Genomic DNA, 23,831 nt, shown 5'->3' on the forward strand with positions numbered 1-23,831 from the left:
TGGAGTTGTCTGAGGAAGAGCGACTGTCCCTAAGGGGGCCAGAGGCTGCTCAGTTTGTCATGATCAAAATGCTGTTCAGTTATTGGAAGGATAATGGTGCCTGCAGGTTGGACCACCATTCTCAATCTTTCTTTGAGGCCACTAACCCAGTAATGAAGACATGCTCTGTCTGTCACTGGTCAGGATACAGCAGTGGTTCCTGGCTGCTGCTCATGTCCCAATTCCGGTGGAGAGACAACAACAAAATGAATCATCTTACATTTTCATGCTGTGCCTTTTGCTTCAGGCTCTGCTTCTGTCATGGGGTATCTGTAGGCAGCAGTTGGGTCCTAATGTGATACGCTCAGTTCAGGAAACCAGGTCTTTATTCCTTTGTGTTACAGAACATATAGAGACTCAAGGAAGATGTCTTGCTCCCTGTTTGTTCCATCCACCATCATTACCTTCAAATATGTCCCATCAGCTCAGTGCTGTCTCTCTACCCTGCCTTGGTAAAAGGTTTGGACTCAGGATCTTTCTAGCCTACCTCCCCACCCCAACTCTCCCTGTCTACCTCAGACTTCAGAGCCTACTCACAGCCCCTATTTCTCAATTTCCTCCAATCTTTCTATCAAAAGCAATATGAAAGTCTTCATGAAGGTAAATGACACACATCATTTAAAAGTGTGACCTAAGCATATTTGCAATTGAACAGGGTGACAGTGTCCCTAATAAACCAGTATCTCTTCACTCCTTTCTGTACATCCTCATTCACTCTTTCTGTTCACCTCTTTATTTCTACAACCACACCTCCATCCTCTACTGCCTCCATAAGTGATTGCCTCCTTCTTCAGTTATTAATTAATCACCTGAATCAATATTTTTTTGTCCTTGCTTTTAAACTCCTCTTTGGTTTTAAGAACTTTGGTATCCTAGTGTTGGAATTGTGTCTTTTGTCCCTTAAATTTACCCATAGGCACCACAATTTCCGTATCTTCACTATCATTAGACGAACCTCGTACCTTGAACCTGAGTTAGGATTTTCCTTCTTCCCCACTTCCATACCCAGCTGAACTTTCCTCTGCTTTTATTGGGCATGTAAGTAGCTTCTACTCTTGAAATCAATTTGAATCCACTTGGAATTTACTTGAATCTTTACATTGCCTGAGTTCCATCATCATTCATGTCAAATGTTCTCAAATCAACAACCAAGACTCCTGTGCACTCTTATCTTCCTCTGAGTCTGCCAGGCCTTCTTCTTCCTTAAAGAATACCATCCTTATGAAACTGAATAAAGAAAGTCAGTGAACCAAGTAGACACAAATCTCAAGGAAAGTTTGGATTTTGGGGAGCCATAGGCCTTTGGAGAAATTGGGTGACATGATCTCACCTGTCTGAGTATTTTGTCTTTTAATCTATCCAATCCAAGACACCGCTGTCACTCGTGGAGACCTTAAGCAGGGATTTACTGTGATTGCTACCTGGAAAGGTTAAGAGGTTTAAATGCCCCAACTCACAAAGAGGCAGTTCAAGTGAAATAAACATTGTGACAGTTAAGAAGCAAAAAGAGCATTTACTTTGGGCCAGATGTGTCACTGCATAACACCATAATGGACTGCTCTGTGCCCACTGTGAAATCCCAGATGATGAGCTGCAGCCATTGACAGAGCTTGCCTTGAGTCCCCAAACCTTTTCCTCCGGAGCCTGGTATCTAAGTTTCTCACATCTTATATGTAGTAATTCCCTCCTCCTGTGTTTCATGTAACACATTCTTCACAGTGTGTCTAGGAGGCTGGTGGGTTTGCTGCTCATGTGTCCTCACGTATTTCGGGGAGCCCATGTGAACTACCAAGCTGTAGGGCATGACTTTCCTTGTGGATTTTTATATACCATAGTCTTCCGGGAAATTCAGAATGATTCCCCCATTCCAAAATGATCCGGGATCACTTAAATTCACCTTAATCTTTAGCCCACATTTAGGAAACATTTACTAAATTTAAAGCACTGTGCTCAGTCATACAGAAGAAAAAAAGACATGGGTAATGTGCTCAAGAAATAATTCAACCAAAATGAGCTGGAAAGCAATGTACACATGCCTATAAACAGAGTGAAAAGAGTAATAGTATGCATATTACATTACAAGTAATAATAAAAACTCATGAGAACACAGATGAAGGAGTAAGGAATTCTGATGAAGGAAAAGGCAGTCAAAGATTGAGGAAAGCTTAGAGGAGCTGGCATTTGAGCTGTGTCTTGAAGAACATATATCTAGACAGGCAGAGAGGAGAAGAGAGTGAATAAAGGAGAGGGATTAGAGGAGGAGGGAATGGACTGAGAAAAAGGCTGTGGGTAGGACCATGGGAGCAAGACTGGAATGTGGAGTATATATGTTTGGGGTGGGAGGGGAGAGTGAGGTGAGGCATCAAAGGTAGGTTGAGTAGGCCTCAAGCTTAATGCTCATTCAATACATGCCAACAGTTGTGCAAAGCACAGGGTTAGCCTCTGAGAAAGGAAACAGGGGTACAAAAGCCCTGTGTGGCCAGGATGTAGAAGCCCCACATATCTAGAGGCTGCGAGAGGACGCAGAGCTGTCCATGACCATGGCTTTCTCATGGCTTGTGTTCTGACCCTCCCTTTCTCTTGGCAGTGCGCACCCTCAACCTTTTTTTCATTTGTTGAACCTTTATGATGTGAACCATCTGACCCTTCCCAGTTCTTGTGTAGGTTATGGAATCTGATCAGTTTCACAGCATCTGGTTCTTTGCCATAAAAGTGTGACTTAATCCTTTATGCTCTGGCCAGGCCTGAATGCAGTTTGTCTTCATATAAACACAGGCATACTTTGCTTTGGTAATTCTCGCTTCTGCTTCATGTTTTTCCCTCCAGGCACTTACTTTGTTGTTACTAGTTAGGCACACTGTTTCCGTGCCTGGCATGGCTTTCAGTGTTACAGATGTACCAGGAAAACAGCCACACCGACACAAAACAGTCACAATCAAACGCATTTCGACTTCAATGAGTAATGAAGTTACATGAATTCCAACTTGTGGTTCCAAAGGATTTCCATAAGCCTCTTGATTTCCAAATGAGAAAATCATGATAAGCAGTTAATTAGCTCTTTAAGTCTAGGGGAACCACCGCAGCCACTGCTGTGCACTCAACACTCTCAGGAGAGGGAGGCCAGCACCATATCCAGAAAAACATGCAGTGCAAGCACGAAAATGGAGTTCATATAAATTCAAGTAATGTCCTTTGACTTTTCATTAAGCCAGGCATGTCCCAGATAGCCCTTGGGGGCTTTCTTAATGTTATGGCAACATACAATTAAGTCAGATTACATTTCTTTTATATGCAGGAGGAAGTGCTAAGATACCATTCTAAATTACTCATCAGTTCAGTTCTTCACCACCAAACAACCCAAGATATGACTTTAAGATGTGCAATATTAAAAAATAGCAGGTAATTTGATATTGCCCTATCATGTAAAGAAGCCTTTTTTCCTTTCCCGAGGGAGAACAAAAGACTTAATCGAACTCCACATGTGTGGCTGTTCTTATTACAGCTTACCGTATTACTATGATTTATGTGGCAGATTGTGAACTTGAGAATTAGAAGTTTCTTCCCCAGGGCTGGAATATTCTGATTTCAGCATTATAAAGCCAGGGACAGTTTTGAAGAGGAGCTAAATCATTTCTCTCTCTCCCTCCATTGTGTGTGTGTGTGTGTGTGTGTGTGTGTGTGACCCTTAGTTATCATATCATAGATACTGAGGAGTCATTAAGGAGACTGATTAAATAAAGGCAACTTCAGAATGGCATCATACAGGTGAGCCTTAAGCCCGCTCTCCGCCTGCCCTTAGTCTTCAGAATAAGACTCTGGTTTCAAAGGAGAGAGAATGCATTGGGATGCTGAGTTATACAGCTAGAGGACAGCCCAGTGGTATAAGGCTTCGTGTGGAGAGACACTGTTTTATGGTGCTCCTGTGCTCCCCTATGTCTTGCTGGGTATGCCAGGATTGCAAGGCACTGACCACTCTTTATCTGGACCATTTTTTAAGGTGTTTTTTTAGAGAGCGGGTTTTCTTACACACTGTTGTAAAGCTATGGCTTCCCCAGGCTCACTTCCTGTGCATCCATCTACGGAGATGTATGCTCTGCTCCTGAGGGAATCTGGGCTCTGTGATTGTGCTGATTCTCTGGCTACTGCTTTTATTGCAACAAAGTCTTTTGTTTCTAACTCAAGAAAGCATCCATGAAATTGTGGCAAGTTCACTTGTTAGCTTGCAAGTAAGGTAACATCTCAGGCCCTTTGCAGACCCTGACAGTTAATGTATGGTGCTTGTGGTTGCTTTTTTTTCCCCTGTTGCAAAGATATAGTTCTTCTGCTTGGAATATCCGATTCTAGTTTGAATAGACACCTTCTTAATTAAGATCTCAAGAAGCATAGTTTAGCATCGACCTCTAAGAAATAAAACGTCATGCTTAAATCCCTATTGTGTCAAACCTCTCCATCACAGTGTACTCGTTAACCCCTTGCAGGTAGGGTAGACAGAATCTCTGATGTGCCACAAAGCTTTGCTGCCTGAGTCTTCCACGTTCAATTTTGACATCAGGGTACATCCTGGAGGAGAAGTTTGGGTGGCTTATTTAAATGTCCACTTCTGGGTCCTGTCCCAAAGTTGGATTCATATTACTCTGGAAGCTGAGCCTTTGGAAGCTACCTGGATGCTGGGGCTCCAGGCACTGATGTGTAGCCCACTGCTGTTTTCCTACAGGTGTGTGTGGAAACACAGGGGTGAGCTGATGAGCAATTGCGGCTCTCCTTCCGAGTCCTGAGGCTTCTCTCCTGCCTAGAGGGAGATAGTCGTGTTGTATTTGTTTTGAGAAGGGACGTGGCTCCTCCCCACCGGGACAGGCCCCTCTCCAGGTGAAATGGTTGCTGTTATTACTATATCCTACTTCTGAGCCGGCCTGGTGGAGGAGCAGACGACAAACAGACTTCAACTACCTCAACCCTCACCACTCCAGCAGCAGTTCTTCAGGTGGGAATTGTCTCCAATATACTGACTGGCTTAAATATGATCTTTCAAGTTCTCGGCACTCATGAGAAGTGGGTATTGTACTGCCCACTTTACACCCAATGAAGCAGGAACTAACTCAGCAAGATCACATAGTTTCCAAATACCGAAGCGAGGATTATAACCCAGAGCTGTCCGAGTCCAGAACCTTCCATCTTGTGCCGGTACCTTTCGAATCCTACTTTCTTCATAAAGGCTCAGCGAGATGAGAAGTGGTCTGTGAAATGTATAAAGACTGTCATTCCCCAGTTCAAATACCTCTGAAGAATCCATTTCACAGGATGAAGGTCCATTCTTCCTGCCTTTCACTAAACTCCTTTTTTCCAGCTATATTTCCTCCTGTTTACCCACAAACAGACCTTCAACCTTAGCCAAATGTAAATATTCATAATTCCCTGTAGTGCCATCAATTTTTCTCACTCTGTGCTTTTGCTTAGGCACCCTCAGCTTCCAACAGCCCACTTTTTCTCTTAACAACCAAAAGGCAACCTGTCTTTAAGGTTTTCAATCAAATATTAGCACCTCCCTGAACAATTCCTGGTTCCCAGCACTGAATGTGAACTTCCCCTCTTTGTGACAGGACAGTTCTATTTCTGTGTGGCGGAACCCTGATTGCACACTGCCTCAGTGCACCCATCTACTTATGACTACGTAGTTCTGAGAAGCAAGTTGCCCCAGAAGCCCGGATCTTTCTTAAGCTTTGGGTTCATATATTTCACTGTCGACTAAACATCTCCCCTTGGAAATTCCACAGGTGTCTCAGCAATCCAGGCAGCACTGAGCTCCTAACTCCCTCACTAGTGCATCCCCTAGTGCTTCTCATCTCAGAGAACGAACCCCCTACATCCATTTGCTCCAGCCAGAAATATGCGTATCGTCACTGACTGCTTTTTCTCCATCACTTGTCACATCCACTCAATTATCGAATCCTATTGCTTCTACCTCCTAACTACTCCTCAAGTCTAATAATCTATCCCCATTTTCACTGTAATGTCCCAAGTCCAGGTGACCATCATTTGTTACCCAGATTACCACTGCAGGCTTCCTTCTAACCGACGTCCAGACCTCCAGATTTCCTCATATAAACTGATTCTTACTACTTACTAGAGCCAGAGAGAGCCTTAAAGAAAGCAAATCTAAGCATATCTCTCTCCTGCTCAGAAAACTCTCCTGCTCGGAAATTTCTCTTAAGATAAAATCAAAACAAATGGTTTACGTGAATTTTTTTTGGGTGACTCTTTTATTCCTCTGTAGTCATATCTTTCATAATTTCTCCTTCTTGCAGTCTATGCTTTGGCCATTCTAACCCCCACTTGGTTCTCCAGATAAGCAATGCTCATTCCCACATATTGTTTTCTTTACCTCCAAGGATACATGTCTTCTGCCCCTTTCCCAGTGCATACATTTTTGCTGGGTGACTCCTCTGCCCTATCTCAGTTTAGACATAACTTCCGAGAAGCTTATTCTGACCTCACAAAAACTGGATTTGTTGCCATCCAATGTCCTCTCTAACTCTCCCTACTCCTCCATCACAGCAAAATGTTGGAATCGCTGCTTTAATGATCTGTCTCCCTTACTATTAACTGATTAGAACAAATCCATGAAATCCATATCCATGGAATTCTTTCCTGCATGATATTTGGAACTCCACATAACTACGAACCTCTATGGAGTCTCGTGTATGGAAGGGATACTAAAAACCTTTCCTTTTGCTTATTTGAGAAGAAAACAGGTATTTCCAATGTTAAATGTTTGCAACTAGTCACATAGATTATTAGCAATATTCTTGAATCTTTTAATTATCATAGTTTTTGTTTTTGTTTTTTGTTGTTGTTACATTAATACTGTCTTGGTGGCAAGCAAGGGTTAATAGCTATTTAAGAAAGACCCAGGGAAAGTAGGACAGAACTTTTCTGTGTTCCTGATGACATTAATTTATGAGGAAGGGTTGGAGGAACAAGCCAATCACAGACTGGATGCCATATTACCATATATCACACAATTTACAAGGCGGTCAAAAATGTTATTAAATTGGAGACCAGAACAACCTTCTTAATTCATTTTTATGACAGTGATTGTAATGACTCTAAGAACCTGGTTTAACCTGAGTTCATTTTATGAAAGGTCTTTCATTTTTAAACATTACATTTATTGAATTTAAAGAAAGCTTGCTTTAAAATTTGTACAGTGAAGTCATAATGAAAACGGCTTGATAATCAATCCACATCCAAAGCCTGGGTTCACATCGTCATCTATGGGAGACATGCAATGGATTCTGGCTGTCAAACATCTGGTATTAATGCATTTTTTCTCTTTTTCTTTTTAAAACAAAATAATCTTCATATTGCACCACAGTAATCCTGCTCTCCCCCCACCCCTGCTTTTTTTCTGTCTTACGCTCCCGTGGTCCCAGCATCTCTCACCAGATCCTAATTTTTCTGTTGTGGTGACTGTGAGGGAGTCTGGTGACTGTGAGGGAGTTAGTGGGCCCCTCCCTAATCCTTCTTTGCAGTTGAAGCCAGCACTCACACACCCGTACACCATACACCATACACCATACACCATACACCATGTACCATACACCATACACCATGCACCATACACCATACACCATACACCATGCACCATACACCATGCACCATACACCATGTACCATACACCATACACCATGTACCATGCACCATACACCATACACCATACCCCATGCACCATACACCATGTACCCACGCCCCATACATCCATAAACCCTGGTCAAGGACAAGGACTTGCTTTTATCAGTGTTTGGGGCTTCACGGATGCCTGGCCTTGTGGACTCAAGTGCAAACCACAAGGACAATATCACCTCTACCTCTACTGTTGTCTCCTAAGGGGCTGGGGCACTTCGGATGCATTAAGCTCGCATGACTCCTGCCCCAGCCTCCAGCTTCCAGCTTTAAGCACAGAATGGATGCCCAATACCTCTTATGGAATGAGTAAAGAAATACTTTTATTCTATTTTTTGATTTCTTGACTTTTATAGCCCACTAGTTTGTGCTGTCAATTCAAGACTGGTGTGGCTCAGCAACGCCTGTGGTGCATTTCCTCCCTGGAGCTGGCCTGCCCAGGGCATTTCCTTTCTTGCTTGGAGTCACTGGGGTGGGGTGCAGCTCTGCCGAAACTCGTTGTGTGCTGTGTGCCCTGGCCTCGGTTCTCTGAGCACTGGGCTCCCTTGGCAGCAGCCAATCAACCTGTGGTAGTGGTTTCTGCCACGGTGTTGGGATGGCTGCAAAAGCTGGAGCATGAAGTAGTTTCTAGAATCTCACGTGAGCCTCTCCCCCAAAACAACACATTTCCAAGAGCCCTCATTGAACCATGGGCCCTGAGAGGGTCTGGTACCAACTGGCTTAGGCTGTGGCCATGTGATTGGTAAGAGTTAAACATGAGGGGCCCCACATGTGTCCTGAGCATGAAAAGCACGTAGTACTTGTCAGCACCCTTTTCTACTATTCTTTCACCCTGCTTCTGGACCCATGCCACTTTGTCCCTTTGGAGATGCCACTTTGTTTTTGGTTAAGGGTGGCAGGGTTGAGAGAGCAGGGAACCAAGAAAGACTCTGAGATTGTGATGTCTGACCTGAACCTTGAAGAGTGAATAAGAATTATTCATACAAACAAGATTAAGAAAGATGTTTTCGGTAGAGACAACAACTGAAACCAAGGCAAGGAGTTGAGAAATGACGAGGAGAATATGGAGAATGCCGCGGGACTCCATGTGAGGCAGGAGTGGCTAGAATTGAAGGTAGATAGTTATGGCTCAATTATTGAGGACCGGTGAGGTGCTGCTGAAGTACACACACTGTGTTCTGAAGTCAGTGAGGAGACATTGGAGAGTTTAAGTGGTGGTGGGTAATGTTGTCTTGATTTTTGAAAGATCATTCATTCTGGTCATAGTGTGGGGGATGGATTTGAAAGTGAGATTCTGGGGAATTAGCTCAGGAAGCTGATGCAGAAAGGTTGTTAGAGACCCTGACACCTGATCTAGAGCAATGGGGTAGGGAGGAAGAGAGGCTGCTCCCCCTTTGCCACGAGCTCTTCTGCCCTATAGTTCTTCATTTCTACTGAGTTGTTTGTGATTCCATCCCAAGATATACCTCTCTCTCTTTCTCTCTCAACAGTGATAAGAGCTTTATGACAAAAGGTAAACCTCAGTGGTAGAATTTCATGAATCTGTAATGAGTGGAGAAGAAGTCCAGCAGAGGACAGGCCTTTTAGGGTCCCTAACATCATAAAGTGCATATAGTGTTTCTGGTTGCCCTGGTTACTTGTTCATAAGGCCTTTCATGGTTCTGATCCAGGGGGACTTTGGGGGTTGATCTATAGGTGCTCTGTCCTCTAATTCACACTGAGCTGCTTGCCCAACATGTCCGACATCTCTAGCTAGACTTATAGCCCATAGAGAGGCATGAGAGAAGCACTAGGGTTTAGTCTGATGTGTTCCTTGTGAGGAATGGCTGCCCGTTGGTATCCTCTGCTTTCACTAGGAGGAGTGGGGACCTTCATAAAACATACTTGTCATGTAGCGCCGTGTTTACAGCCATTACTTTGATTCTTCCTCAAATTGCAGAATCTATGACCAGTGATTTCTTCTTATGCTGCAATGTGAAAATCTCTCAAAAAATATCCTTGCTAACGTCCAGTATATGAATATGTCCATCAACAGGGAACTCACTATCTTTCCTGGAAAGAACTTTCCACATTAGAATAATCTGTCTCTACCTATATTGTTAAAGAAAAACAAAACACACAACTATCTCTTTGTACTTTCAACACATTGGATTTTATTCTATTTTCTGAACCCACTAGAACATGACGGAACTGAAGATACCCACTTTCAGTCTTCCTATCTTGCAGAGTCTTCTCTACTTGAGGGTGAGTGTCCTCCATGCCTGGGATCACTTCCCAAATTGCATGGTTTCTAATCTCTCTATCATGTTCACCTTCCTTTGCTATACAGTGAGTTCTCAGTTAACGTCGTCGATAGATTCTGTGACTTTAAGCAAGATGACATATAATGAAACCACAGGGTAACTGATACAAATAAGAGTTAAGTTCCTCTAGTATCTCATCAATGTTATAACGAAATGACATTGAACAAAACGTCACTCTTCGAGGACCTGCTGTGCTTCTTTTTGGTGTGGGCTCACACCTGAGTCTAGCTAGGGCAGTTAGCACTCTTATAAATGATTGGGTGAACATAGTGGGCGTTCTCAGACAGTGATCTGAGGGCAAAACTCTGAGGGGGAGAAGCACAGGAGAGGAGGAAGGAGACAGGGAGGAGGGGACTCATTCGGACTCTCTCTCCCACTGCAGACAGACTTCTGCAATGTAGCAGTGGGGGGGAGAGGAGTTCCACAGTCAACTGTGGGCTGCCATCGTCTCAGCTTTGTGACTCATTTGACAAGAGGCATTCAAATATAAAACCTGAGGAAAGCTTCTGATGGGTGTGACTTGGGTTATGGTATCTGAGGGACAGGGGTATCGCATTGGATGACACCTGTGTTATTTGACTTTCCTGTGGGTGGGGAGAGGGAGGGTGGGAGCCCCTTCAGAGCTGTCTGCAGTGGGAAAGAGGCGGTCCTCCAGTGGAAGTGATTGCTGTTTCCAGAAGAAGGGGGAAGGTAGTTAAAAGCAACTGATGTCCCCTACAGAGATTGTTTCAGGTTGAAACAGGTGGAGAGAGTGACTGCAGGAGTGCAACATACACTTACCCTTCAACTTCACAACATTCCCAAAGTCATCGGAAGTGCCTAGTTTCTAAATCCCAGAGGTCTGTCTCTTCCAAATATTTACCCTCCTGCTTGAAGAATGGCATCCGTACAGTACTGGGTGTGTCCTCTGAACAGCTGTGTAAAAGCAGGCCCCTGGGAGCCCGAGGTTTTGTCCAGAGTAGATAATATCAAGAGACATTCTGACGCTGTCCATCATGGGTCAGGTGATGCCTCAGTGATGCCCCTGCTCCCTCCCGGGTTATGGAATCGCAGAGCAGGGACTATGTCAACAGGCTGCTGAGGCGATGCCCAGTACTGTCTTCTGGGAGGAGAGGCCAAAGGTCTGGTCCTGGCTCTGAGACCCTGGATTTTCCCCCACCCTGAAAAAATTCTCTTTGATTTCAGCTCACCTTAGCTCACCTAGAGTTTGACCTTATAATTGAATGGCCACTTAAAGAAAATCTTAATAGGCAATTGCAGCCCAAATATCCCTCTAATGTGATGTTTTGAAAAGTTGTTTCAGCCTCTTTAAGCTTAAGGACTGCCTGCACTTTATCGTAATGATTTTCTCAATACCTCATCTCCCCAGAGCATCCACGCATTGTAAGTACCTTCTGTTTGCTGCTTAAACTATTTATTAATCACATCCTTTCCTATTCAGCCCTAACCAGGAGAAATGACAATTTCAAGCATTTCTCAGTTACCTATTGTAAATTGGCCCAATTACTATATGATCTTATACACTATTCCTTGAGGTGTTTCACCCACTCCTGCACTGTAATTGGTTTGCTAAAAAGGAAAAGGGGATAAAAAACACACACAAAACACCTGTGTCTTAATGCTGTCCTATGGGGCTTTATTGGAGCCTAAGTTTTCTCTTAAATGGTTGGTTAAAGGAGGTTTCGGTATATACCCTTATTACAGCAATCACATTTAATGAACACATAAGTGCTCCCCACAATTTCAGTGAGACTATCCAATTTTCAACATTTATAAACCTGGAAATTGAGGCTCTTTCTCTGTCTTCCCATGAAGAGTTAGGCTGTGGGATTGAAAACCTAAATTGGATGCAGGAATCATTCACTAAAGATTGGAAAATAACTCCCTCATAATCAGGACACTTGAATCTCCTTGATTTTGTGTTTCTAGAAATTCCTCCGAGGTAGCTAGACAGTGGCTCAGTATGTCCGCGTTCCCCGCAAAGGGAGAAGGCACTTTTAAGCCTCGTCACATTGGATGTGGAGGGAACACTGTGCCCCTATGAAATGCTGGAGGCTGAGTATCCAGAACACGTGGATGAAGAACAGGGCGGAAGACTGTGGGTGTAGCTTCCGCATGCAGGTGATTCCCTGGATTGTCCTGGGGTGGTCCTGACCACCGCTGATTCCAGGAACAGGGACACTGTGCCCGTGGCTTGGGGACCTGGAGTTTATATCACTGGCTATTTTGGGCAAAGCACATTATAATTTGGAGATGGTCCTCTGTGAGAGAGTTAAAGAAGCCTTCCACTTGCCTCATTAACATTTTAAATTTCCTTCAGGGCTCAGGTCAGGGTTTGTGCTGTCCAGAAAGTCCTTTCCGAGCTCTCGACTGAAGTAGTGACCCTGGTCTAAGCTTTCAGCACCGTGTGCGTCCTAGCACCCACGCCATCACATGGAAATGATCTGCTTCTGTCCGATTTCCTTTCCAAGGCAGGCACTTGGTCTCAGTACCCTGCGCATCCCTGGCACATGGGGCAGGGCCTGGTACAGTAGGGACTTACTACATGGCTGTGTGATCTGACGTGGGCTCAGGGCTTGGTATCAGGAGAAGCCTGCGTGGCAGAAACACAGTGAGGTTTTCATGGTCATAGACTACGTGGGGCAGAATGCGAAGGTGATGTTTTCCTTCTGGGTCTTTGGTATAGAATGCAAAAAAGAAGAGAGAGGGGTAATTTGGGACGTGGGCCCAGCCTGCTCCAATAGGCTTGGGTGGGCAACCACAGCTCCAGTAGGGGTGTGTGCTGGGCTCTTGGCAGCAGAAAAATCTCCTGGATGGAGCAAAGGGAAGGCAGGCTGATGGCAGGGAGCTGAGACAAAGTCCCCTTCCGCCAGCAGTCAAAGAGCTGCTGCTCATGGGGTATGCTTGGGGACATCGGTGGCCCCCTCATAATCTGTGGGAGCTTTGCTATCTCCAAAGTTATTTGGGGGCATTGCTTTATTTTTAATGTTGGAATGGGTCCCTTGGAGAGATAGCCCCATAGCCATTGCCACCTTTATTAGATCATGTGGCCTCCTGGGCGTTGCTATAAATGTGGAAGGATGGTAACTATCTGACCTCTGATGCCCCAGTGCCAGGGTTAGAATGCCAACTCTTTTCCTTAAAGTTGCCATGGTAATTGGCCTTGTCTATTGAAGTACTATATCACCCTTCACTGCCACGCATTTAATTATGCATTGTGGAAGGGTTTAAATAACAACTCTTACTTCTGAAAGTCTGCTCCAAGTCCTCCAGCATTACTAATAGAAATCCCAAGCAGTAAAGCCTATATTAAAATAAAAAATAGAAAAATGCATAAACTGCACCAAGCCAGTGTGATGGAAACCTTGCCAAAAACATAAAAAAAGCATATGCATAGTATTTTATTAAACTTAAGAAACATATGTAAATTTCTCTGTGGGATCCAAGCATATTAGTAATAGACATACCATGAAACTCAGTCATTCAACAGTCATAAGAGACAGCACAGACTGAGAACGTACTGCCATTTTAAAAGAAACATTTCAAAATGAGAGAAAAAGGACATTGACTGTATAATTGCAACTGGAACAATAACAGTGATGTCAGTGGCCACGAGTCATTTCTGGGCACCTCTAGTTCCAGTGGCCGCAGTGGGGTAGTGTGTCCTTAGGGTTTTCCAGAGAAGCACAGCCAATTACATATAATTGTGTGCGTATATTATAGAGTATGTGGTATGTGTGTATGCTCTACATAGAGTATATATATATGGATTTGCTTACATGATTATGGCGGCTGTGAGGTCCCCAGATCTGTAGTCAGCAAGCTAGAGATCCAGGAGAGCCCCATTGGTGTAAATTCCGGTCCGGGTCTGAGTGTGAAGCAGGATGAGACTGATGGCCCAGCTTGAAGACAGTCAAGCAGAGAAAGAGAATTCTTTCTTACTCAGCCTTTTTATTCTATTCAGTCCTTCAACAGATTAGATGAGACCCAACACAGGGGGAGGACAATCTGCTTTATTCAGTCTACAGATTCAAATGTTAATCTCATGCAGAAACACTCCCACAGATGTACGTAGAAATCATGTTTAAACAAATACTTGGGCACCCTGTGGCCCAGGCAAGTTGACACATAAAATTAACCCCTACAAGTGTAGTGTCCTGGAGTGCTCCTGCATAGGAAGGACTGCCTGATTTTACAGGGGTGAGTCCGTGGTGTCTGTACAATGCACAACCTTCCGAAATTACAGTAACAACTCTTGGGCCTTAACGTAAGGTTTGCACATGGTATTCATGGCTTAACTTATCACTACGCCTTTTTCTTTTGTCCAACAGTTTGTACCTAAGTAATTCTTCTTCCAGATGTCTGGGTATGATTTGTATTAAAATACATTTAAAAAGACAGATGGATTGCTATTAGAAGAAGGAATTTGATTCCTACTATAGAATATTACTTTGCCCAGGAGAAGAAGCTCTGAGTTAGAAAATGAAATCAGGATCCCGAATAACCTCCTGGTTCTGTGCTCCTGACCAAGTCACAGAGTTACTCTGAGCTTCCTATGCTACGCACACATGTGAAAGGTGAGCACCCAAAATTACCTAGACAGATTTCAGAGGGCATACTGACTTTTTTCTTCTTCTAGGCCAAGCGAGAGCTAGGCCAGGCCTAGACCTGGGGAATAACTTTGCAGTCTGGACGACTGAGCTTAAAAAGCAAAAATTGTGTGAAGAGGGTGGTTCTTATCTTGTTCTTCCAGTAATGCATCTCAGGAGATGGGTCTAGATGGCTTATGTGGCAAAATGGCATTTGTATAACAAGACTCTGCTAGGATGGATTAAAGGAAGTCAGAGAACCAGCAACTGTGTTCTCATGAAGCAGGGCATGTTTCTTGAACTTGAGTGTCCATAGCCCTGGGCTATATGAAGATATGGAACAAACATGGCATCTTCTGGAAGCATCAATTCTGGCTAATGATTTTGGGGAAAATTACATTTATCCCAATAGATGCTTCATTGAGTCGAACACAACATTCACAAAATTTTTAAAAATTGCAACATGTGAGTTCAAAGAAATTTCATGCTCGTCATCAGCAACTAAAGGTTACAACCCCTTCCCTTGGGGTATGTGTATGCCTTCTTCTGGAATTAAAGAGATTTAGTTGAAAAGTTTGAGAGCTCTGGTGATGACCATTGGCAGGCAAGGGACTGGGTTTCTAGACTCAAACATTATGTTGATTTGCTGTCTCACCCTGAGCTCTCTTTCCCTGCACCTTATCTATAAAGCTGAAATAAAGTTGTGTTTGTGTAGATGCTTCAAGCTGAACCAAATGATCTCTTGAACATCTCTGAGCTCTTGGCTCTAATTTTCACCGGGCTGGAGAAGAGGTAAAGCTCTTGTAACATTTGGGGCATAGTCCATTTTTGTACTCCATTCAACTGAGTTTTCAATTGCCCTGCACCTCTAGGTCACAGCCTCTCGGAGCCATCTTTGAAATGTCCTCAAAGAAACAGGAACTCACTGCTGGGACAGAGGTTCTCTATCTCTCTTGCTATTACATGAGCATTTCTCTCTCATTGGAAAAAGAGTGATGGCAACCACCCAGCAGGTGACAAGCTCCAATCAGCCTAGTGGGGTAGCTGTGGAAGCACATACCTTATTAAACGTAATACATGATAGATTGAAGTGTTGTGAACACTTGCTAGATGGTTTGGCAAAGATACAAGTTCTTTTGCCAAGTAAAGTCTAGAAACTACAAATCTCAAATCCATTATACAACAGCTTTATACTGAGGGCCTAGCTGATTTGGAGATTATAAAAAGTATCACAGCACTGACAGGTTTTCCAGATATTTGTACAGGAAGTGGATCCTTTTCAGGATTCCAAGGCATCTTTGTTTTGGGGAAATCAAATGTAAGTGGAAATTCGATAAAATGTAAGGAAGACACGTTTGGGTTGTTTGGATAACCTATTTGTGAGTGCAGCTGACAGTCTCCCAATCCTGAGTAATAGAACCACAGGAGACCCTGAGGGATCAGCTGTGTAGGCTCCGGTTTCCAGGGAATGATAAAGATGGGATACTGACTTTCCATCTCTAGTTGTTCTGGTGAGGTCTTTTACCCAAAGGTCCCAGCCTTCCCCAAGAGCTTAACATTCACTGTTCTGCTGTATTCTGGGCCAAGTCATTACGTAGTATTGGGCCAACCCCAGGCATTGTTACCAGTGACCCAAGGAGACTGCCTTTGCCTTGACTGAAGAAAGCCTCTGCCTCTATTCTCTTGTTTATCCAATAAATATTTTTTGAGCACATACTATGGAGTCTGAAAAATGAATTCTTCCCTTTTGTTCCTAACAGTACATTGAACATACCTATTGGCATCTATTGGTTTGAGAACCAGAGAATGTTCAGTTTCCTGGCACCCTATACTTGACACCCTACTATATGTCACCTTATGACACCCTATGACACATGCTACTATGACACCCTGTACTTCCCCTCATAGCACTTACACTACACTGTAACTTCTTATTTAATTACCTGTCACCCCTGCTAGACTCGGAGCTCTATAGGGCAAGGATCATGTCTCCCTTCTTTATTGCTAGATCCCTAAAGCTTACACACATTCCTGGGTACCAGTCAGCCGCCCAATAAGTACTTATTGATTAAAAATAAATAAATACTTTATCGCCTTCGATCTTCTGATGAATTCCAGCAAAGGTAAAGCAGAATTCTCTAATGATAGTCCTGTCATCTTCCTTGACTCCCCAATATTTTACAGACTCAGTGTGTATCAGAGGGGAGGGATCAAGTTAGATCCACTGGGAATGTATGTTTGGCTACTACCCAGCATGACTAGTGATTTCATGGAGCTAATTTTACTTGAAATGACCGTGAGAAAGGACACAAATACAACATAGCAATGTGTTGTTTTGAGGCGCAGTAAATAATAATCGAAAGGCTTTAATGTTTTAGTGAAATAACACCATTTTCAAGAAAATTGGAGTCATTGATCAAATTCTAGAGTAAGAGCTAAATAGTTTTTGCTGTTTCTTTTTCATTTTCACACTTTTCATTCAAATGATAGTAGGTTTGGTAGGCTGAGAAAAAATAGTAAACATACAAAACAATAATTTTGTTCTAATAGGCTTGTAGTTTATTCTAGAATGAAACTGTATCAACATCTTCCTGTGAAATATGGAAATGTATGGTCAAAACAACCAACTTTGCCTTCAGCAAATTCTTCTGGCCTCGAGAAAACATAAACAACGCAGTTTAGACTGTTTTGTCTATAAATACTGACTAATTAGAAGCAAAATACATGATACATACATTTTAATGGGTGATTTGCTGACAGCTGTGATTGTTTGAAAAACATAGCTGAATTTAGATAAATAATGAAAATTGTGGAACTTGAGGAAACACTTTGAACCATACTGCATTTGTCTAACGATTTGAGGACATATGCAGACATGAAGCTATCAAAGAGTTTGGTGTGCAGGAGTTTTTTGTGACTGGAAAGGAGGAATGATTTCATGAAAATGTGAACAATGCAATTTACAAGAGACATGGAAGATGAGCTGAGAGAGATGGTTTGTTCTGATATGTGAAGCAGCCTGGAAGGTCAGGAGTGAAGTGGGCAGATGATAGCAGCAAAGGGAATATTGGGAGAACATCACTTGGAGAGAGAGCAATGCTAAGGAATCACAGCAATGGTAATTCAGGCAGGAGACCTTTTATAATGCAAAAGTAGTAATTGGGAAGGACAGGGCACGTTATCCCAATTAGGGGCCAGGAGAGGCTTTCTGGAAGGGTTCATACCTGAAGGCTAAATAAGAAGAGCCAGGGGAGTAACTATTCCAGAAAGAGGGACCATCCTATAGAAAAAGATGAGTTAGGGAGGGGGATGGGGAGGGAAGAGGAAGGGAGGAGACGGAAGTGATAGAATGGGAAGGGGAGGGAAGGGAAGGGAAGGGAAGGGAAGGAGAAGGAACGGAAGGAAAGGGAAAAGAGGGAAAAGGGAAGGAGAGGGAAGTAGACATATTTCCAGAACTGAAAGTAGTTGAGTGTGGCAGTAGGATGGGGGCAGAAGCTACTGAAGGTGAGTTAAAGGAGATGACCTTTGAGGTGAAAAAAATGGCTACATCAAGCAGGTCCTTGTGAGCAATCTCAGGACGGGGGAGCGTCTGAAATATTGGCAGCAGAGAGGTGATGTGATCAGGCTGCTGTTAAAAAAAAGATCACCCTCGAGAGTTGATTGGAGAATCTATGGGTAGCTAGGAGATTAGTTTGCTGTTTCAGTCGTCTAGAAAAGAGCTTACGGTAGCCCAGACTAGGATGTGTATTGGCAAGACAGTTGAGGACGTTATCAAGAAAGGGACTCAATGAGGACCGTGGAGTTTAAACTCTCCAGGGAAGAAAGTGAAGATAGGAGTGAGCCCATGGAGAGTAGGAGGTACTGAGGTCAAAAGACCAAACATCTCCAAAAGCGTTGAGAATTGGCTGTGAGAGGGACGGGAGCGATCACTGTGACAGAGTGTGGCGCTCAGAACGCAATGTCTGATTTCTTTTTTATTTCAAAAGTGGAGTGGTTCTTTACAGTAATACATTGCCCGTGATGTGGAGATGGGGAAGAGAAATGGAGGCGAAGGTGCCCCGGTGAGGAGGGCAGGGACTGAGTGAGTGCGTTATTGAAAGGAAATCCACCTGGGCCTGGGCGAGCCCTGGGCAGAGAAGAACCTGTGTGCCTGCTGCGCAGTCTTCACTGAGACCTGATGTGGGAGTGGATAGGTGATGAGGAGGAGGGGTAGCAAATGGGCCGTCAACAGAATGACGCAGTAGAGAAGGAGCAGAGGGCTTTTACAAGTAAGCAGTGGAGAAGGAGGCCAGAAATAGCGTCGCGCAGCCAGCAGAGGATGTGCGAGAGTCGTTTGTCTCCAACTGAGAGGGAAGCAGAAGCCATTCCTCAGGCGAAAGCCACATTGTGGGTAAAACAAAAAGGTGAAAGGAGCTGTTGAAGAGACCTAGACGGTGTGGACCTGGATGGGGGCTCTGAAGGACACAGATTTAGGAAGGAAAGAGGGAGCTGCAGACGGAGTAGCTGAAGTTAAGCTGGATATGAGGCATGTGGGTGTTGGTAGCTGTAAGGTTTCCAAAACTGCTGAAGGGAGAAGCTTGCTGGAGCTTTTAGAGAGCATTAGCTGTGCGATACTTTTATTAAATGTGAAAATACGAGACTATCAGTTTCCCTAAATGGCCTTTGTATATTTGGACTGGAGCCATAGCTTTGTGATGCTGCCAGTTGGCCTCATCTCTGAACACGGATAAAAGATGCAAGCCCATAGGGCATCTCTGGAGATGTGTGTCCTGGGCACGGCTGTTGGCTGTATTATGGTCCCCTCAAATTGACGTATAATGATGAGATATCTAGATACGATGTTTCACGAGCCAGGAAAACTCACCTTGCAAAGATTTTTATCTCCAGATCTTTTTTTCAGAGATTTCCTCAGCAAAGACTCATTTTCTCTTTTTCTGTGTATCTAAAGAAATGAGCTCTAACCTTGAGGGAGGCAGAATCCAAGATCTGGCAACACTTATCATAAATAATGGATGAAAAAACATTTAAAAATTAACTGGGGAAAATTAAGTATCAGTGTAATACTTGTGCAAATTGGCTCCTGGGTATGGTAGGTTTGCCTCACAGAAGAGCTTGTCTGTACGCAATTCTCCTCCCATGGCACTCTCTGGGCACTGCTTAGGTTCTCTTACTCCCTTACAGATAGCTCCTTCTGTTTTCCTACTCCCATCCCAAAGTGACTATCCCTCAAACCTTATCTCTCAAGCTTGTGATTTTTTTCAAAAGTTTCTCTCTCAGGCTTTTACTATTTATTTTCAACTCTGTATAGCCTATGCCTTTCTCTGACCCCTATTCCAGACTCTTGCTCCTAGATGTATACATATGCATAGAACACCTTTCCTGGAATGCACAATTATTTGTAATCTTAACTCATTACCTTCTTCCTAAACGCCCATTCTCTCTCAGGGGCGCCATTATCATCTTGGATTTCCAGGCCCTAAATCTTTCTCCATCTCATTCAAACTGTTTCTAGGTCATACCAGTTCTTTCTTTGCAACCTTGTATTTTGTTTTATTCCTTTTATTCTTTTTCTTTTGATTCCACTGCCATGCAACCAGTCCCTAATTCCTTTTTCTGACTCTCAAATTGGTCCTGTTCAGAAAGCCAATCATCTCAAAGCACTGACTTATTTGTCCCTACTCTAATAAAAAACCCATAGAATATTCTCCCTACCCATCTCTGCTATCTCAATCCTATTCAAAGGCCCAGCTCTAATTCTACCTCCTCTAGGAAGCAATAATTTCCACCCAAAGCTCCATTTCTCCATCTTGGCATCTGCTTCCAAAGAACACAACCTGTGACAATTGACAGTAGGAGTGATCCAGAAAAGCAAATGCTGATGAGGTTTTGGATCGCTAGTCACCAGGCTGCACGAAAGACTCAGCCATTGGCCAAAGATAGCATTCGCTTATTAAAACTTTTACTGGTGGTGAAATGAGAGGGTGAACTGGTGGAATGTAATGTAATAGCGTGTACGATATAAGAGGCTTTTGAGATCAATGTATGAGATGAGTAAATAATCTCTCTATAAGGGTGGTAGGGTCGGATGTCTGTTGCTAAATGCCACTGATGCTGTGCAGAGAATGTACAGCTGAAGGTGAGTAAAGGTAACAGGAGGCCAATGATAATGAGAGGGCATCTTTGGTTGCATACAAAGAATCTCTCATTTCAAAACCAAGTATCAACGTAGTACTTAATAGTGATAGTGGTTGAACTTCAAAGAATGTTAAATGCCCAGCAATGGCAGGTATGCTATATTAAAGTCTACCTACAGCCAAGAATATTGCCTGAAGAAAGACCATGTAGCACCGTGGCATATGTACACAGTAATGATTCCCCCAGTTCTTCTCCAAAGAGAGCTAAAATCATTTACGTGGGTAACTATGCTCTGGGGAAAGGGGAGTGCCAAGATATTCCAGGACTGTTGGGCACAGGACTTGAGTTGATATTGATACCTAGAGACCTAAATTATATGGTCCTCCTGTGAAAGTAGGTGCATAGAGGGCTTGTACAAGGTCTGATGGTCATTTCGCCATTCTCAAATACACAGTTGGGTTTGACATACTTAGCAGTTGGTACAACCACTGTATTGTGTCATTAGTCTGTAGGGTCAAAGCTACATAGAAAAAATCTCTGACCTGTCCCTCATTCCTCTGTACCCCTCCTAGAGGGGATGGTAGACATTAGTGTCATATTTATAAGATATCAAGGATGCAGGTCATGGTTTTTATCATATTTCCATTTAATTCATGAGTCTAGTCCTTGCAAAAACTGGATGGAGCTTGGAAAATGATGGTAAATTACGTAAGCTCAACAAAGCAGTACCCACAATCACAGCTGCTTTGCCAGATGTGTTATCTCTATAGTCTATATCCATGTGACTCTTTTGTAACTATCAATTTGTACTTCTTAATCCCTTCACATTTCTCATCCATCCCCCCAACCCACCTCCCTTCTAGCAACCATCAGTTTGTTCTCTATCTATGAGTCTGTTTCTGTTTTGCTTGTTCATTTATTTTGTTCTTTAGATACCACATTATAAGTTAGATCATATGGTATCTGTCTTTCTCAGTCTGACTTATTTCACTTAGCATAATACCCTCTAGGTCCATCCATGTTGTTGCAAGTGGTAAGATTTCATTCTTGTTTTAGCATAATATTTCATTGTATATCTGTATCACGTCTTTATCCAATTGTCTGTTGATGGGCATTTCAGTTGCTTCCATATCTTGGCTATTGTAAAATAGTGCTGCAATGAATATAGGGGTGCATGTATCTTTTGTAATTAGTGTTTTGGGTTCCTTTGGATAAATACCCAGGAGTGGAATTGCTGGGTCATAAGGTAGTTCTATTTTTAATTTTTTTGAAGAATCTCCACACTGCTTTCCATAGTGGATGAACCAATTTGCAATCTCACCAACTGTGCACAAGGGTTCCCTGTCTCCACATCCCCGCCAACACTTGTTGGTTGATTTATTGATGATGGCCATTCTGATAGTTGTGATGTAATAGTTCATTGTGGTTTTTATTTTCATTTCTCTGAAGGTTAGTGACATTGAGCATCTTTTCATATGTCTATTGGCCATTTGTATGTCCTCTTTAGGGAAATGTCCTCTTTAGGGAAATGTCTATTCAGGTCTTCTGTTTATTTGTTAATTGGATTGTTTTTTTTTTTTGGTGTTGAGTTGTATGATATATATATATATATATATATATATATATATATATATATATATAATAAATATAATAAATAAAATATAATAAATTTTGGATATGAACTCCTTATCAGATGTATCATTGATGGATATTTTCTCCCATTCAGTAGGATGTCTTTTCATTTTGTTGATAATATCCTTTGCTGTGCAAAAGCTAAGTCTTTAATCCATTTTGAGTTTATTCTTTTATATGGAGTGGTCCAGTTTCATTGTTTGCATATATCTGTCCAGATTTCCCAGCACCATTTATTGAATAGACTATCTTTACCTCCAGCTTATATTCTTGCTTCCTTTGTCCTAGGTTAAATGACCATATAGGCATGGATTTTTTTCTGGGCTCTCTATTCTGTTCTATTGATCTCTGTGTCTGCATTTATGCCACTATCATGCTGTTTTGATTACTATGGCCTTGTAATATAGTTTGATGTCAGGTAATGTGATACCTCCAGCTTTGTTTTCTTTCAAGATAGCTGTGGCAATTTGGAGTCTTGTATGGTTCCATATATATTTCAAGATAATTGTTCCAGTACTGTGAAAAATGCCATTGGTATTTTGATAGGGATTGAATTCAATCTATAGATTGCTTTGGGTAGTATGGACATTTGAATTACATTAATTCTCCCTATCCATGAGCTTGGTCTATGCTTTCGTTTATTTGTATCTTTTTAAATTTCTCTCCTCAATATCATAATTATCTGAGTACAGGTCTTTTATTTTCTTGGTTAAATATACAGTAGTACCTCAGTTTTCGAATGTCTCCATTGACGAACATTTTGGTTCACGAACGCCGTAAACCCGGAAGTAAATGCTTTGGTTTTCGAACACACCTCGGAAGTCGAGCATGTCGTGCAGCTTTCACAGAGTGCAAGATCCTGAGGCCTAGCTGTCGGCTGTTTTCGAACGTTTCAGAACTTGAACGGTCTTCTGGAACGGATTACATTAGAAAACCGAGGTACCACTGTATTCCTTGTTTTTTGTTTTTGTTTTTTTGATGCAATTGTAAATGAGATTTTTTTCTTAATGTCTCTTCTACTTTATGTAACCTGTTGTTGATTCCTTCTAGTGTATTCTTAATTTTAGTTATTCTTTATTTCTTACTGTTTCATTCTTACAGTTTCTATGTCCTTCTTTATGCTTACTATCTCTTTATTGAAGTTCTCACTAAGTTCCTTAAGCATTCTTATGACCAATGTTTTAAACTCTGTCTCTGGTAGGTTGGTGGCCTCAATTTCATTTAGCTATTTTTCCTGAGTTTTCTTCTATTCTTTTATTTGGGGCATATTTCTTTGTTTCCTCATTCTTGCAGCCTCTCTGCGTTTGCTTCTATATATTAGTAGATCTCCTATGTCTCTCAGACTTTGCCAGGTGGTCTTATGTAGTAGTGGTCCTGAGTGGTGCAGTGGTGCAGTCTCCATAATCATCTGTATGTGTGTTCCGGAGTTTCCTTTGTGTATGTAGTATATATT

The 23,831-nt window shown here is 42.6% G+C and overlaps 1 long non-coding RNA gene across 3 annotated transcripts in view; it reads left to right on the forward strand.

Annotated features, from left to right (window-relative positions):
- Positions 1-23,831, forward strand: part of LOC141571812 (uncharacterized) — a 578,309-nt gene that overhangs the window by 93,495 nt on the left and 460,983 nt on the right. For 2 of the 3 annotated variants that reach the window (XR_012496869.1, XR_012496870.1), the window contains exon 1: positions 9,896-9,963. The exons of the other annotated variant lie outside the window; for it this stretch is intronic. This is a non-coding gene — a long non-coding RNA (uncharacterized LOC141571812). Of the gene's footprint in view, positions 1-9,895; positions 9,964-23,831 lie in introns of those variants that run through there. 3 annotated transcript variants of the gene reach the window in all.

This window comes from Rhinolophus sinicus, linkage group LG05 (assembly GCF_036562045.2).
Source record: "Rhinolophus sinicus isolate RSC01 linkage group LG05, ASM3656204v1, whole genome shotgun sequence".
NCBI lineage: Eukaryota > Metazoa > Chordata > Mammalia > Chiroptera > Rhinolophidae > Rhinolophus > Rhinolophus sinicus.